At 33.4% G+C, this 11,729-nt stretch overlaps 1 long non-coding RNA gene across 2 annotated transcripts; it reads right to left on the reverse strand.

Annotated features, from left to right (window-relative positions):
* Positions 1 to 5,838: 5,838 nt before the first annotated feature.
* On the reverse strand, positions 5,839 to 11,517 carry LOC133302995 (uncharacterized). Of its 2 annotated transcripts, XR_009750415.1 has the most exons (4): positions 11,121 to 11,517; positions 9,093 to 9,210; positions 7,926 to 8,209; positions 5,839 to 6,659 (listed from the first exon to the last, which is right to left on the reverse strand). It is a non-coding gene; the product is annotated as an uncharacterized LOC133302995 (long non-coding RNA). The 2 variants fall into 2 exon arrangements; XR_009750414.1 differs by having other exon boundaries at positions 5,839 to 8,209.
* Positions 11,518 to 11,729: the final 212 nt, after the last annotated feature.

The raw sequence follows: 11,729 nt of genomic DNA on the forward strand, positions 1-11,729 counted from the left end.
CTGAACCATGTTCGGATAGGTAAAAAACATAAAAGTGAGATTTTAGCTAAGTGGGTTTATGGGAACCCCTTAGTGACTTGAGAGAGGTAATATATGTTATAAAAGTAGTTTAAATAATTATTCCGCAAAGAGTTTACGGTTACGATCACATCTTTTATTTATTACGCTTTTATTGTTTAAAATGCTCGCGTAATAAACGGAAAAAGTTTACTCATATTTTTATAAATGAATTGCTGTGATTGTAACTGCGCTTAATATCATAATTAATGTTAACAATACCGGTGTACAACGGGCTGTTACAGGGAGAACCTGAAGACTCTTGTAGGTCCTATTGATATACTCGACTGCAGTTAAAAGAGGATGAGAAGCAAAAATATTCCAATGTTAAATATTCAGTGGGAAGGACGTACACCTGAAGAGGCTACTTGGGAACGAGAGGATGAGATTCTCTGGCTGTATCCCGAGTTAGCGGACAAGTATGATTTAATTTTGCAGACAATTTCTAAAAGGAGGGGTGAATATAACACCTCATATTTCTTAAACCTATATTTATATATTAAATGTGGATTAAATGGTAGGATTAGTGAAAATCTTGAAATTAGGGTCAAAAAACATAAGAAAGGTAAAATGGTAAATTGTCAAACACGTAATCCTAGAAAAAGGAAAATTGAGTATAAGGTCTTAAATGGAAAAACTAACCCTAGAAATGGATTCAAAACGAAAAATTGAGTGGTTAGGCAAGTTTCTGGAAAATGATGAATAGTATTTTTACCGGGTAAAATTATCGCGGTACAGTTGTGGGAATAATTTTCCCAAAAATCGGTCCAGACAGCCCCAAGTGCAGGGGATTTCTGGGAAGTCTGTGTTCAACGAATTCTAAAGGGAAGCGTACTAATCCTATGGTTCTCAAATTTTTACACAAGGTAGTTGACATCTCAATCTTGAAAACGGTGTATGGCACGTCCCTATTAGACTTCTGTGGAGAGAGATATGCTCTCCCAACATTCACCAAAAATCTGCCATTTTATAGAAATCTCGACAGCATCTCCTTTGTTTTTCTAACATATCCCACTTTTGTAAAAGTGTGTTATCTATCATAAAGGGTACCTAATAGACATGGGTGGCACTTAAAGACCAACAATGTCTTGGTGCTTTTACAACCCATCACAATTTATATCAATTCGCTTACTTTACAACTCATTAATTACATTATCAAAACTTAAACCATTACAATCACTTTGATCCATTTACATGCATTCTTTAGACATAAAACATAAATCATATCCTACAATAGGCCTATTGCCCTTTCATCATATAGCATACTTCAATGTTACACAAGAGCCAATATTACAATTACAATCCTCCATTTACAACAAATTACAATAATTCTTCAAATACAACATGATGAATCCTAAAAAAAAACATGGTAAATCATGACTAAACTTAGACAAAATATGACATGAACAAAGATGACAATATGAATAATCCTAAATCACATACAATGTTCATGTCCTAAGTCTAGCTAGGCCCAATGGCCACAAAATGCAAAATGGCTCTAAGCTCTCATGCTCATCCTACAGGCCTCTTGCCCGCCGCTCCAATCCCACTGCCACTACCTGAAATAAAATTCCCAAAACGGGGTGAGATATACGAATATATCTCATTTACCCAAGGGTTCTGGAGATTAATCCGCCCAATGACTCACTCAGATGTACATCAATAATATACCACAACATACAAAAAGGGATAAAGCAAGGGATTTAGTGAAGTAAGGAAGCATAGGGAGTAAAAATATGATGAAGCTGAAACGGTCGATGCCAAAGCCACGCAACATCCGGCCTATTGGCCTCGGCATATAGCCTACGGGTTCTCATCCAAGGAAGTGTTCCTAGAACATTAACCAAGGCACCCTCCATCCATATTCACCCGAGACTTTCCTAGTGTGCTCCTCAACGGATAACACATCATGAACCCAGGTCAATTGAAACTCCTTCATGGAGACCTATCTAGTGGAAGTCCGTAACGCCCGAAGGCAACAGTCTATTGGCCAGAGACACGGTATATTCTATGTACCACTATACATACATAATGCATGAGCATGTTATACTATACTACCAACATACGCCTCCAACCACTACCTCCAAGAGGCATGATGGAGCACACACGGGGACTAAACCCTAGTACCAAGGGATTACCTGATGAAATCTCCCTCACTTGATAGCTCCAATTTAATACGTCATCGAGCTTGGTACCACAAGAAATACCTACACATAGGCCATTTCCACTACAATTATAATCAACCAAGACATATACATGATTATTAAAGAGTTCATGTATATATTCATAACAACTCACCAAAATCCCTTTGGTCAAGGACCAAAGGCAACCCACCAAGCTCAAAGCTCCGAATTTACGTCTGTGGGAGGCAACCTACAATGATCACACAAGGATCATCAGCACAAGGTGCAGCCAAACAAGATTATAAGCACCAAAGTCCACCCACCCCACAATACAAGATTCGGCCATAAGGCCTAAAATTACCAAACAATTGTATTAATTTTATTTCAAGGTTTCTATGCCTTCACAAGCTTACCACAACACCCATTTAAGTCCCAAGTTCCATGTAATACCATCATAGCACCAATTTTCCTTAATTTCCCATAAAGGGTCGAATGCACACACTCACACGCTCCAAATATTTTTCTTTCCAATCCAATGCATCCACACAAACATACAACCCATTTAAACACCATTCATAACCATACAACATCAATTATACAATTTTTACATCATCAAACCCCACATGCCCTCACATGGCCGAACTGCTCATGCCCACATACCTAGGGGTATTCAATCCAATTTCACATTTCCACACATCATACAATCCTACAATTAACTCATACAAATACTCCACAACTCAATTACACAATCCTACAACCAAGTCATTTCACAAAGTCATAAACATCATCATCAAAATTGCCTAAGTTACCAAATAACTTCTCAATAATTTTAATGGTTTCTATCACTCTAAAACATCATTCTAAGCCATTTTCATCTAATACACAATTTCAATTTGAGCTCTCTAACTACATCAATTCATACACACTAGCTGTAGGTCACAAAATTCTATCCAATTCAAAACCAAAAATTGGAGGAGAAAGCTTACCACCAATCAACTCCTAGGCATTCCAAGAATGAGTTTCAACCCTTGAACGGTCCAAAACTGCCACCAACCACCCTCCTTGGCCACCAAAATTGCCACCCTAATTGGAAAATGATATCCTCTTTCACTCAATTTCGTGGCTCACTCAAGTAAGGAAAGATGCTCACAAGGTGATTTGGAACAACTTTGATGTTTTACACTTTTGGATTTGGTGCATGGAATCAATGGAAAAATGGATTTGAAATCCTTGTCTTCCTTGCTAATGGAGGCCGTGGCTTTGCTGGAAAATGAGGGGGGAAGGAGCTTTCTTTTTGAGTTTGCACATGTGTGCATTGGTCCAATTAAGTGAGGTGGGCTCCACGGGTGCCACCTCAACCTAAAACTAATTCAAATCTCCCGCTATTCCACTAAACGTCAATAATTTCTTAAACTATTTAAAAAATCTAATTTTTAACATTAATCACTGTCCTTTAATTGTTCTTGATTAGATAAATTCGGAGTTTTCCGGTCGTTCGGAGAAATCACAGTTTTAAGCTGTTATGCGCGTTGTGGACACGCTTCCTCAAACACTCTAATTTCCATCAATTTTCACCAGAAATCATATTTCCTAGTCCTATGTGTCATTTATAACTTATATCCAAACCTAGAGCTCAAAATTCATTCAGCACGCTTTACGGTGCCTCAATTCTTGGTCAAATTAGGTTCATGATATGTGAAATTGAAGCTTGAGGTGTCTAGTTTTCTGAATAAAAATTTAAGAGAAATTGGTGGAGTATTTTGTCCGGAATCGTGGAAAGAGTAAGGGATGTTTGGAGGCCTGTTTGAGGATGGCTGACAGATTTGCTTATCCAACTTCAAACGGTGATAACCGAAGCAAACAAGAACTTTTTGGAGCGTGTGATAGCTTTTTGGAAAGATAGTTAAGTCTAGAATAACATACTAAAAGACGGGTGGTTCACGACACGCAGATTTTCTGCAATATCCAAAAGACTGAACCATGTTCGGATAGGTAGAAACCGTAAAAGTGAGATTTATGCTAAGTGGGTTTATGGGAACCCCTTAGTGACTTGAGAGAAGTATTATATGATAGTTAAAAAATTAATATTATTATTTCGCAATTAGTTTTCAGGTACGGTCACAACTTTTATTAATTACGCTTTATTATTGTTTTAAATGCTCGTGTAATGAAAAGGAAAATGTTTACTCGCATTTTTATAAATGAATTGTTGTGATGGTAACTGCGCTTAATATCATAATCAATGTTAACAACACCAATACGTAACGGTCTATTACATTTTATGCTTGGAACATCCGCTATCAAGGTACCACTTGGTGTTTTTTGCCTACAAAACAAGTAAGTTTACTTGACTTTTGGTACCCAAAGGCTCTTGGGTCCATTTTGGTTAGGTATGGGCAGCAGCCCATCATTTGAAAATAGTGGGTTTAAAGTGTCTTTTATAATCCAAATTTGTTTGTAACCTTTCATATTTTTCCTATACTTGCATTGGTAAGAATTATGGCCTTTTCTTCAACAATAATTGCATTTAATGAATAGTGTAAGAACCCGATCGTTAAATTAAGAATTTAAATAATTTAATTATGAATTAGAAAATAATTCCATAATTGACGTTGGATAAATATAGAAAGATTATAACAATTATTGAGAAGGTCAGATAATGCTTAAATCACTTTTCTGATGAAAAGTGCAGATACTGGTTATGCTTCACGGTGTAAATGTGTATCAGTGAAGTATTCCAAAAAAATATAATAAAAATACAAATACTCCTAGAAAAATATTTAGGTCAAGGATATCAAGTTTCGAATCTTTTGATGGAACTCATTTATCAATATCTATAGATAAATGATTTCTTTTTTCATGAAGAATGTTTAGATAAAAATATATATTTGATATACACACATTCTAAGACGTGCTTCTTTAATAAATAGAGATTTTTCTTCTAATTTTTTAATTTTTAATTCTGATAATACATTACACAATATATGTATTTAATAAATAATGTGCACGAGAATAAATAAATAAATAAAAAAGTTATTTTTTTTTACAATTTCTGTTCTTGAGTTATTGGTTTATTTTCTGGAATAGAAAAAATAAGTTGAATTTATTAAGCATAAATTCTAATCATTTTTATTTTATAGATTAAAAATTGAAAAAAAAATAGAAACTTTATGATTCATATCCTAAGTGAGTTAGAAATGACTATATGATGTGTTTCAATAAAGGTAAAAATTTGAGTTGCTGGGACACGAACATGACATAGATATTTATTTATGTCAAAACTCTATATTAATATGATGTATACTTATTTACCATACAGGACGATAGAACACAATACATCAACTAGTTATTTTACTTTTCAAATAAAAATAATTTAGATAACTTCAAATTAATAAATAAAAGTGGATAAATGAGACAAATATGTAATTATATAATTATTTATTTTAGACAGTGCACACCAACATGAATACTCATGAATGCATATAAGGATTGAGACAAACACAAAATGTTAGCGGCATATTTGAGTGTTGAAAATTGACACTCCTAATTTTAAACGTTTTCCTTGTCCTCTTTTTCCTTTTTTATTTTATTTTCGGTTCAAATAGAGAGATTAATTATGTACGAGAAAAATAGAAACTTTAGACCAGCTAAACTGTTATGCATAATTGACAGGATACTAAATCTTGTAATGACAAAAAGTGACACAGAAAGACCGTACAACCCGACTGACATCACTATTACAGCGCAATTAACTACTATGTTTCTACTCAAATATTTAATAAAAGTATTGCTAAAATAAAGCTGAAACATCGATTGATTGACCAATTGTAGCAATTAATAACAATTAAGCATTGTAGAGAAAGAGAGAATAACTTATTGTCAACACCTAATTTATTAACAGCAGCCACAAAACACCACCGATGCAGCTGGACCATCCAAACACAATCCGAGGCTTCTTTTGGTTTGATGAGTCCTCTTTGTTATGACCTTTCTTAGGCTCTTCATAATATTCATCCTGATCTTCTTCATGTTCTTAATCTTCTTCCTCATTACATGCTGCTATATATTTTGGATCTCTTCAATTCTAACTTGTTTCACCAAACAAGCTCCCAGACTAATTCCTTTCATCACCAACTTTCTATCGCTATCTCCAGATAACACTGAAATAAAAAATTAAATAATGTTAAAGGATCATCAAGCAACAAAATGAAGCCCCAATACATAATACCTCGAGAAAATATTCTTAAATTATACAGAAAGAAAACAATAAAATCAAAACCTCAAAATTAAAAATAATAATAATAATAAGAACGGTTGAAGATCACATAAAACTATCACAAACATATAATAGGTATGTCCATCCAAAGTCGAACGAGCTCAAGCAGCACGAGTTCACCCATTTTAGGCATGTGGAGATCACGTCAAACTTGTTTTCTCTCAACAACATTATAGCCGTCATTGCCTTTATAGTCGTGCTTACTACAAAATAAATAATTACAATAAATTTTATTCTTTACGAACAAAATGAAATATTGCAAATACAAGCATAATACAAAACCTATAAAAAGTTCATTAAATGATTTCCAATCATAGGAAGCTAGTAACATCCAGCATTTGAAGCCAGTAATTTAATTGAACACAACGTTTCGCAAACAATATCAAAGAAAGATAAAAAGTTAAAAAAAAAAATTATGGATGAAGAGTCACATTGACAAGACAATGTAAACAAATAAGATATTTGACGGGAAAATGAATAAACTTCATTGATATTTCACACAAATATATACAGCTGTGTAACAAAGAAATCAATAAAAGATTTGTTACTTTAAAAACCAAACAGAAGAAAGTAAAAGAATCAACTTGAAAAAATTAAATTTACCGAGAAAATGGAAAAAAAAGGAATATGTTTTTATTCCAATAATAATACATCTAGACTAAAAGAAACAAAAACACCCAATGGAAAAGCCACATCCTCATTATTTTCAATTTTTCACCAACAGAAGGTACAGACCGTGGTAACACAATGTTTCAGGAAAAACGTCAAAGAATTAAGAAAAAAATTATAAATAATTCAATTGACTAATATTAGCATTGAGTAGATATGTAGAAAAAAAATTATTTGACGGGAAAATGATTAAACTTCAGTGATACTAATTTCACACAAATATATACAGGAGTATACAAGTGAGTTAAAGAAATAAATAGAAGATTTTTTTACATAAAAAATCAAACTGAAAAAAGCTGACAGAAAGAACTAGACATAAGAAAAAATATCTGTTATTATTCCAATTGAAAACCCACATCAAAAATGAAAGAAAGAAAGAAACATAGATATACAGTATTAATGGATTATATATATTTCTCCGACTTAAAGCAATAAATATTCTATGTTAGTTTTTTTTACATGAAACACCAACTAAAAAAACTAAAAAATTTAAATATATATATATATATATATATATATGTAAAGAAGAAGCTTATTTAAGAGAATACGTTCTCGCAGAAACAAACTGAATCTGTTATTATACCAAAAATATGTCTAGGCCAACAGAAAAACACAATTGGAAACCCACATAGTCAATATAAGAAAAAAATATAGAAATTAAAAAACATTTTTAATTAGGATTTTAGACCGAAAGAAACATCAGCATACCATCGAAAAGTCACATCCTCAACATTTTCAGAAAAATAGAAAAGAGACGAGAAGAAAAAAAGAAAAGAAAAGAAAGAGAACAAGTAATGTACCATGGTATTGACACCTTCAGTGTTGTCGGGAGATAGTGACAGAATGCTGGTGATGAAAGCAATTAAATTGGGAGCTTCAGATTATTTGGTAAAACCAGTTAGAATTGAAGAGCTCCAAAATATTTGGCAGCAGCATGTAATGAGGAGGAAGATTAAGAAGCAGGAAGAATTTCAGGATGAAGATTATGAAGAGCTTGAGAAAGGTCTTAACCAAGAGGACCCATCAACCCAAAAGAAGCCTCGGTTTGTTTGAACGGACAAGCTGCATTGAAGCTTTGTGGCTGCTGTTAATCAAAGTGTTGACAGTAAGTTATTCACTCTCTCTACAATGCAAAATAATTGTTATCTTAATATTGTTATTAATTGCTACAAAAGGTCAATGAATTGATGTTTCTACTTTCTTTTAGCAATATTTTATTAAGTTACTGAATTGTGTTATTTTGATTGCAGAGGCCGTACCTAAAAAAGTTATTCAATTCATGAATGTCGAGAACATCTTTTAAACAAGAGTAACCGAAGAAACTAATAATATTAATAAACATTGATACTCAATATGCATTACTCATTCTACATAATTTTTTTTTAAAATTTTTTTTCCAAGGATGTCCTCACTCATTTGGACTAGACTAATCTCTTCCTAGAGTAGAGCACATAACGATTTTTATCAGGATGTAATCGAACATATTTGAAAAATAAATCATTCATCTATATATCTCTTGAATTTCACTGTTATTAGTTGGTTACCTTCATTTTATTCTCTCAGGGAATCTGTTACAAGGATGGTCACCCTCTTTTATTATTCCCTTCATCATATCTCATTTTGCACTCATCATCCAAATAAATATTATGTTTAATTTAGCTACTACTAAAATTAATCTTTCTTACTTATTTATATTAGATTCAAATATATTAAAGTTTTATTTATTTAATGTTATATTTACATCAAATAAAAAATTGCGTGTGGATTTAGACCAATTAAGGCTCTAGTGAGAAGCCAAAGAAAGTCTGATTAAAAGAGCAACAAGAAGGCCAAAGAAAGCTTGAGAATAACCATTTACATAGACCTTAATCTAGATGGCTTTAATGAAATTTTGGTTATTGATACCACTGTTTAGAAAAAATTTAAAAGACGCTTAAGCAGTGAGAGCTAAAAGCAACAGCAAATACCTTTCTGATTGCAGGGGAATTCCTTCAAGATTATTTTAATTCTGCAACTTAGAAAGTGATAGTCTTACTGTGATTCAACCACCTCACACCCATTTAAGAGATTCTCATACAAATGAACCTGTATAAGAGTATACAAGAGTAAATAAGAGCACATCGTTTAAAAGAATAGAGGTCATGATCAAAATTGAAGAACTATGGGAGTGTAAAGTTCTTATCAAACTACAACACCAATTGGAACGAAACATAAGGTATAACAAGTTTACTAATTCAAGTAATAATGGCTGGGTAGCAAAGATACGACAATATGATGATAGTAATGAAATAGCCATGTCCCATTATCTTTCAAACATATTAAAACAATTGATTTCTTTGTGTTCAACACTTAATGTATTATTGAGTACTCTTCACTATAAAAGCCTCTCAACAGAAGCATAGCAAAATGCAAGCAATTGAATAATAAAATACAAACAGAGTTTTCAACTCCCATGCATATAAATTCAGAAATGCGCTCATTGGCGAGGCTACTTAATCAGAAATTCAGTCTGTGATTTTATGGACCTTTTGTGATTACTAAAAGAACTGGTCCTGTTGCATATCAATTGAAATTACCTGATTATGCCAAAGTTCATTATGTTTTCCATGTCTCACAGCTAAAAAAGGCTATCAGCTCAGCGGCACTAGTTTCAAATTTTACTAGTTGTTTGGCAGAGGACTACGAGCTTCAAGTGCAGCCTGCAGATATCTTAGATGCCCGTCGTTTACTTAACGGTAAAGTCAAAATTTTAGTAAGCTGGTTCAACCTTCCTATTAAGGAAAGTTCATGGGAAGATTTGGAGACTTTTATAGATTTGGGGATAAGGTGAAAGTAAAGGATGGGGGTAATGTTGAGGCTATCAAACATGTTTACATTAGAAGGGGGAAAGGCCCAACAGGGCAGCAAAGGACTGGCCCAGAATTAGAAAGTCTAGTGCAATTTCAAGAAGGCTCAGGGGCTGACCCAAGAGCTGAGGTGGAGAAGGATGACGTGGAAAAGGAGCATAAAGATAGAGGAGATTACAGTGAGCGCGTAGAAGAAAAAGGGGAAGTTAGTTAGAAGGCGTGGGGAGCGAAAGGTGATGCTGGTGTGGGGGGATTTATAGGGGAAGGCAGCATCCAAATGGGGGAGGATTGGATAATGAATTAGTTGGGGAATGTAGGGGATCCATTGGGGACCTCTTGGGAGCTTTTTTCTTCTCTTTTCGGTGTCAAATACAAAGTGTCTCTTGCCGTTGTTTAATTTTCTTCATTGTAAAGAGCAGTGCTCTGTTATTCTATCAATACGTATTAGAAGGTTTCTTTAATTTTCTGTGTTTTATCAATTTTGATTCATCTGTTCCAACAAAGACAAATTAATTGTGATATGCTAAAAAATCTTGTTTCACAGCAAGCAAGAAAGCAATAATAATAATAATAATTCACAATAATAGCAATGGAAAGGCAATCACATGCATATCACCCAAAACTTTTGAAGAAGAAAAAAAGTAAGGAAAGAAAGAAAATCCATAGATGCTAAAAAAAGAAGTGAAAAGTTCATACTTGAAATAAGAAAATCTCCGTCCTCAACCATGAGTCAAAAGAGAAAGAATCAGAGAGAAAGCTAAAGAAAAACTAAGCATTATTCAGAGAAAAACTGAAACCGAATTCACTGATTACATATCTGAGTAGAGACCTCACTTATATAGACGATACAATGAATAAGCGTATATTCTAGAAGCTTCTAAAAGAGATCTGAACAGAATCTAACTACCTGACTGAAAATGACTGAACTGAAGCTGAGCTTCTAAGATTCATTAAGTTATAACAAACTTAACACTACAAACACAAGAGTCCAGATACAATGAACCATAGAGTACAAGTACATGACACACGTACTTGTAGTTTGAAAAAAAAAACGCAATAACACTTAAAATGGTACACAACCAACAAAATAAAACCTCTTTTATACATGCATGTTTTTAAAAGCAGAGGCGAAAGTAAGAATAATAATACCTTCATTAGCACCTTTTTGAGCTGCTTGTAGTTGTGAGTTGTGCATCGGCCAAAGGCAACCATTTTTTGTTGGGGAGTCGTTGATTGAAAGAAAGAAAGAAAGCATGAAGAAAACTTGAAGAAGAACATTCAAGTCAGATTCAATGAAATATTTTAGAAGGAAGAGATGATAACGAAAAGGTAACCATTTTTGTTGGGGAGTGGTTGATTTGATTGAACGGTGAGAAGAGAAGAGAAGCGGCTAGGGTTTTTCGTGGAGAAGAAAAAGAGGAATGAGTGACAGTACAATACAATGGGTTTTAAAGAGACAGGATCTGCAAACATTGCTTTTATGGGTTATGCATTGCAGGGCCACACTACATTATGCTTCTTGAAGCATCTTCGTTTGTGATAGAGGGATTTCTGAATTCTAAAGAAATGTCAATAAAAATGCTAATTAATATATCTGATTCTATATCTATACTACCGTAGAAGGGGATTCCATACTTTAGCGTCCATTTTTTATCATTTCAAATTCATCTTTGTTAATTATTGACTTGATTATGTACCAAAAAATTTATTGATTTAATTATTTAAAAAACATTAAAAATATACAACTTTAAATACATC

This window comes from Gastrolobium bilobum, unplaced genomic scaffold (genome assembly GCF_033153095.1).
Source record: "Gastrolobium bilobum isolate Gb01-03AN ecotype WA unplaced genomic scaffold, APGP_CSIRO_Gbil_v1 utg38958, whole genome shotgun sequence".
NCBI lineage: Eukaryota > Viridiplantae > Streptophyta > Magnoliopsida > Fabales > Fabaceae > Gastrolobium > Gastrolobium bilobum.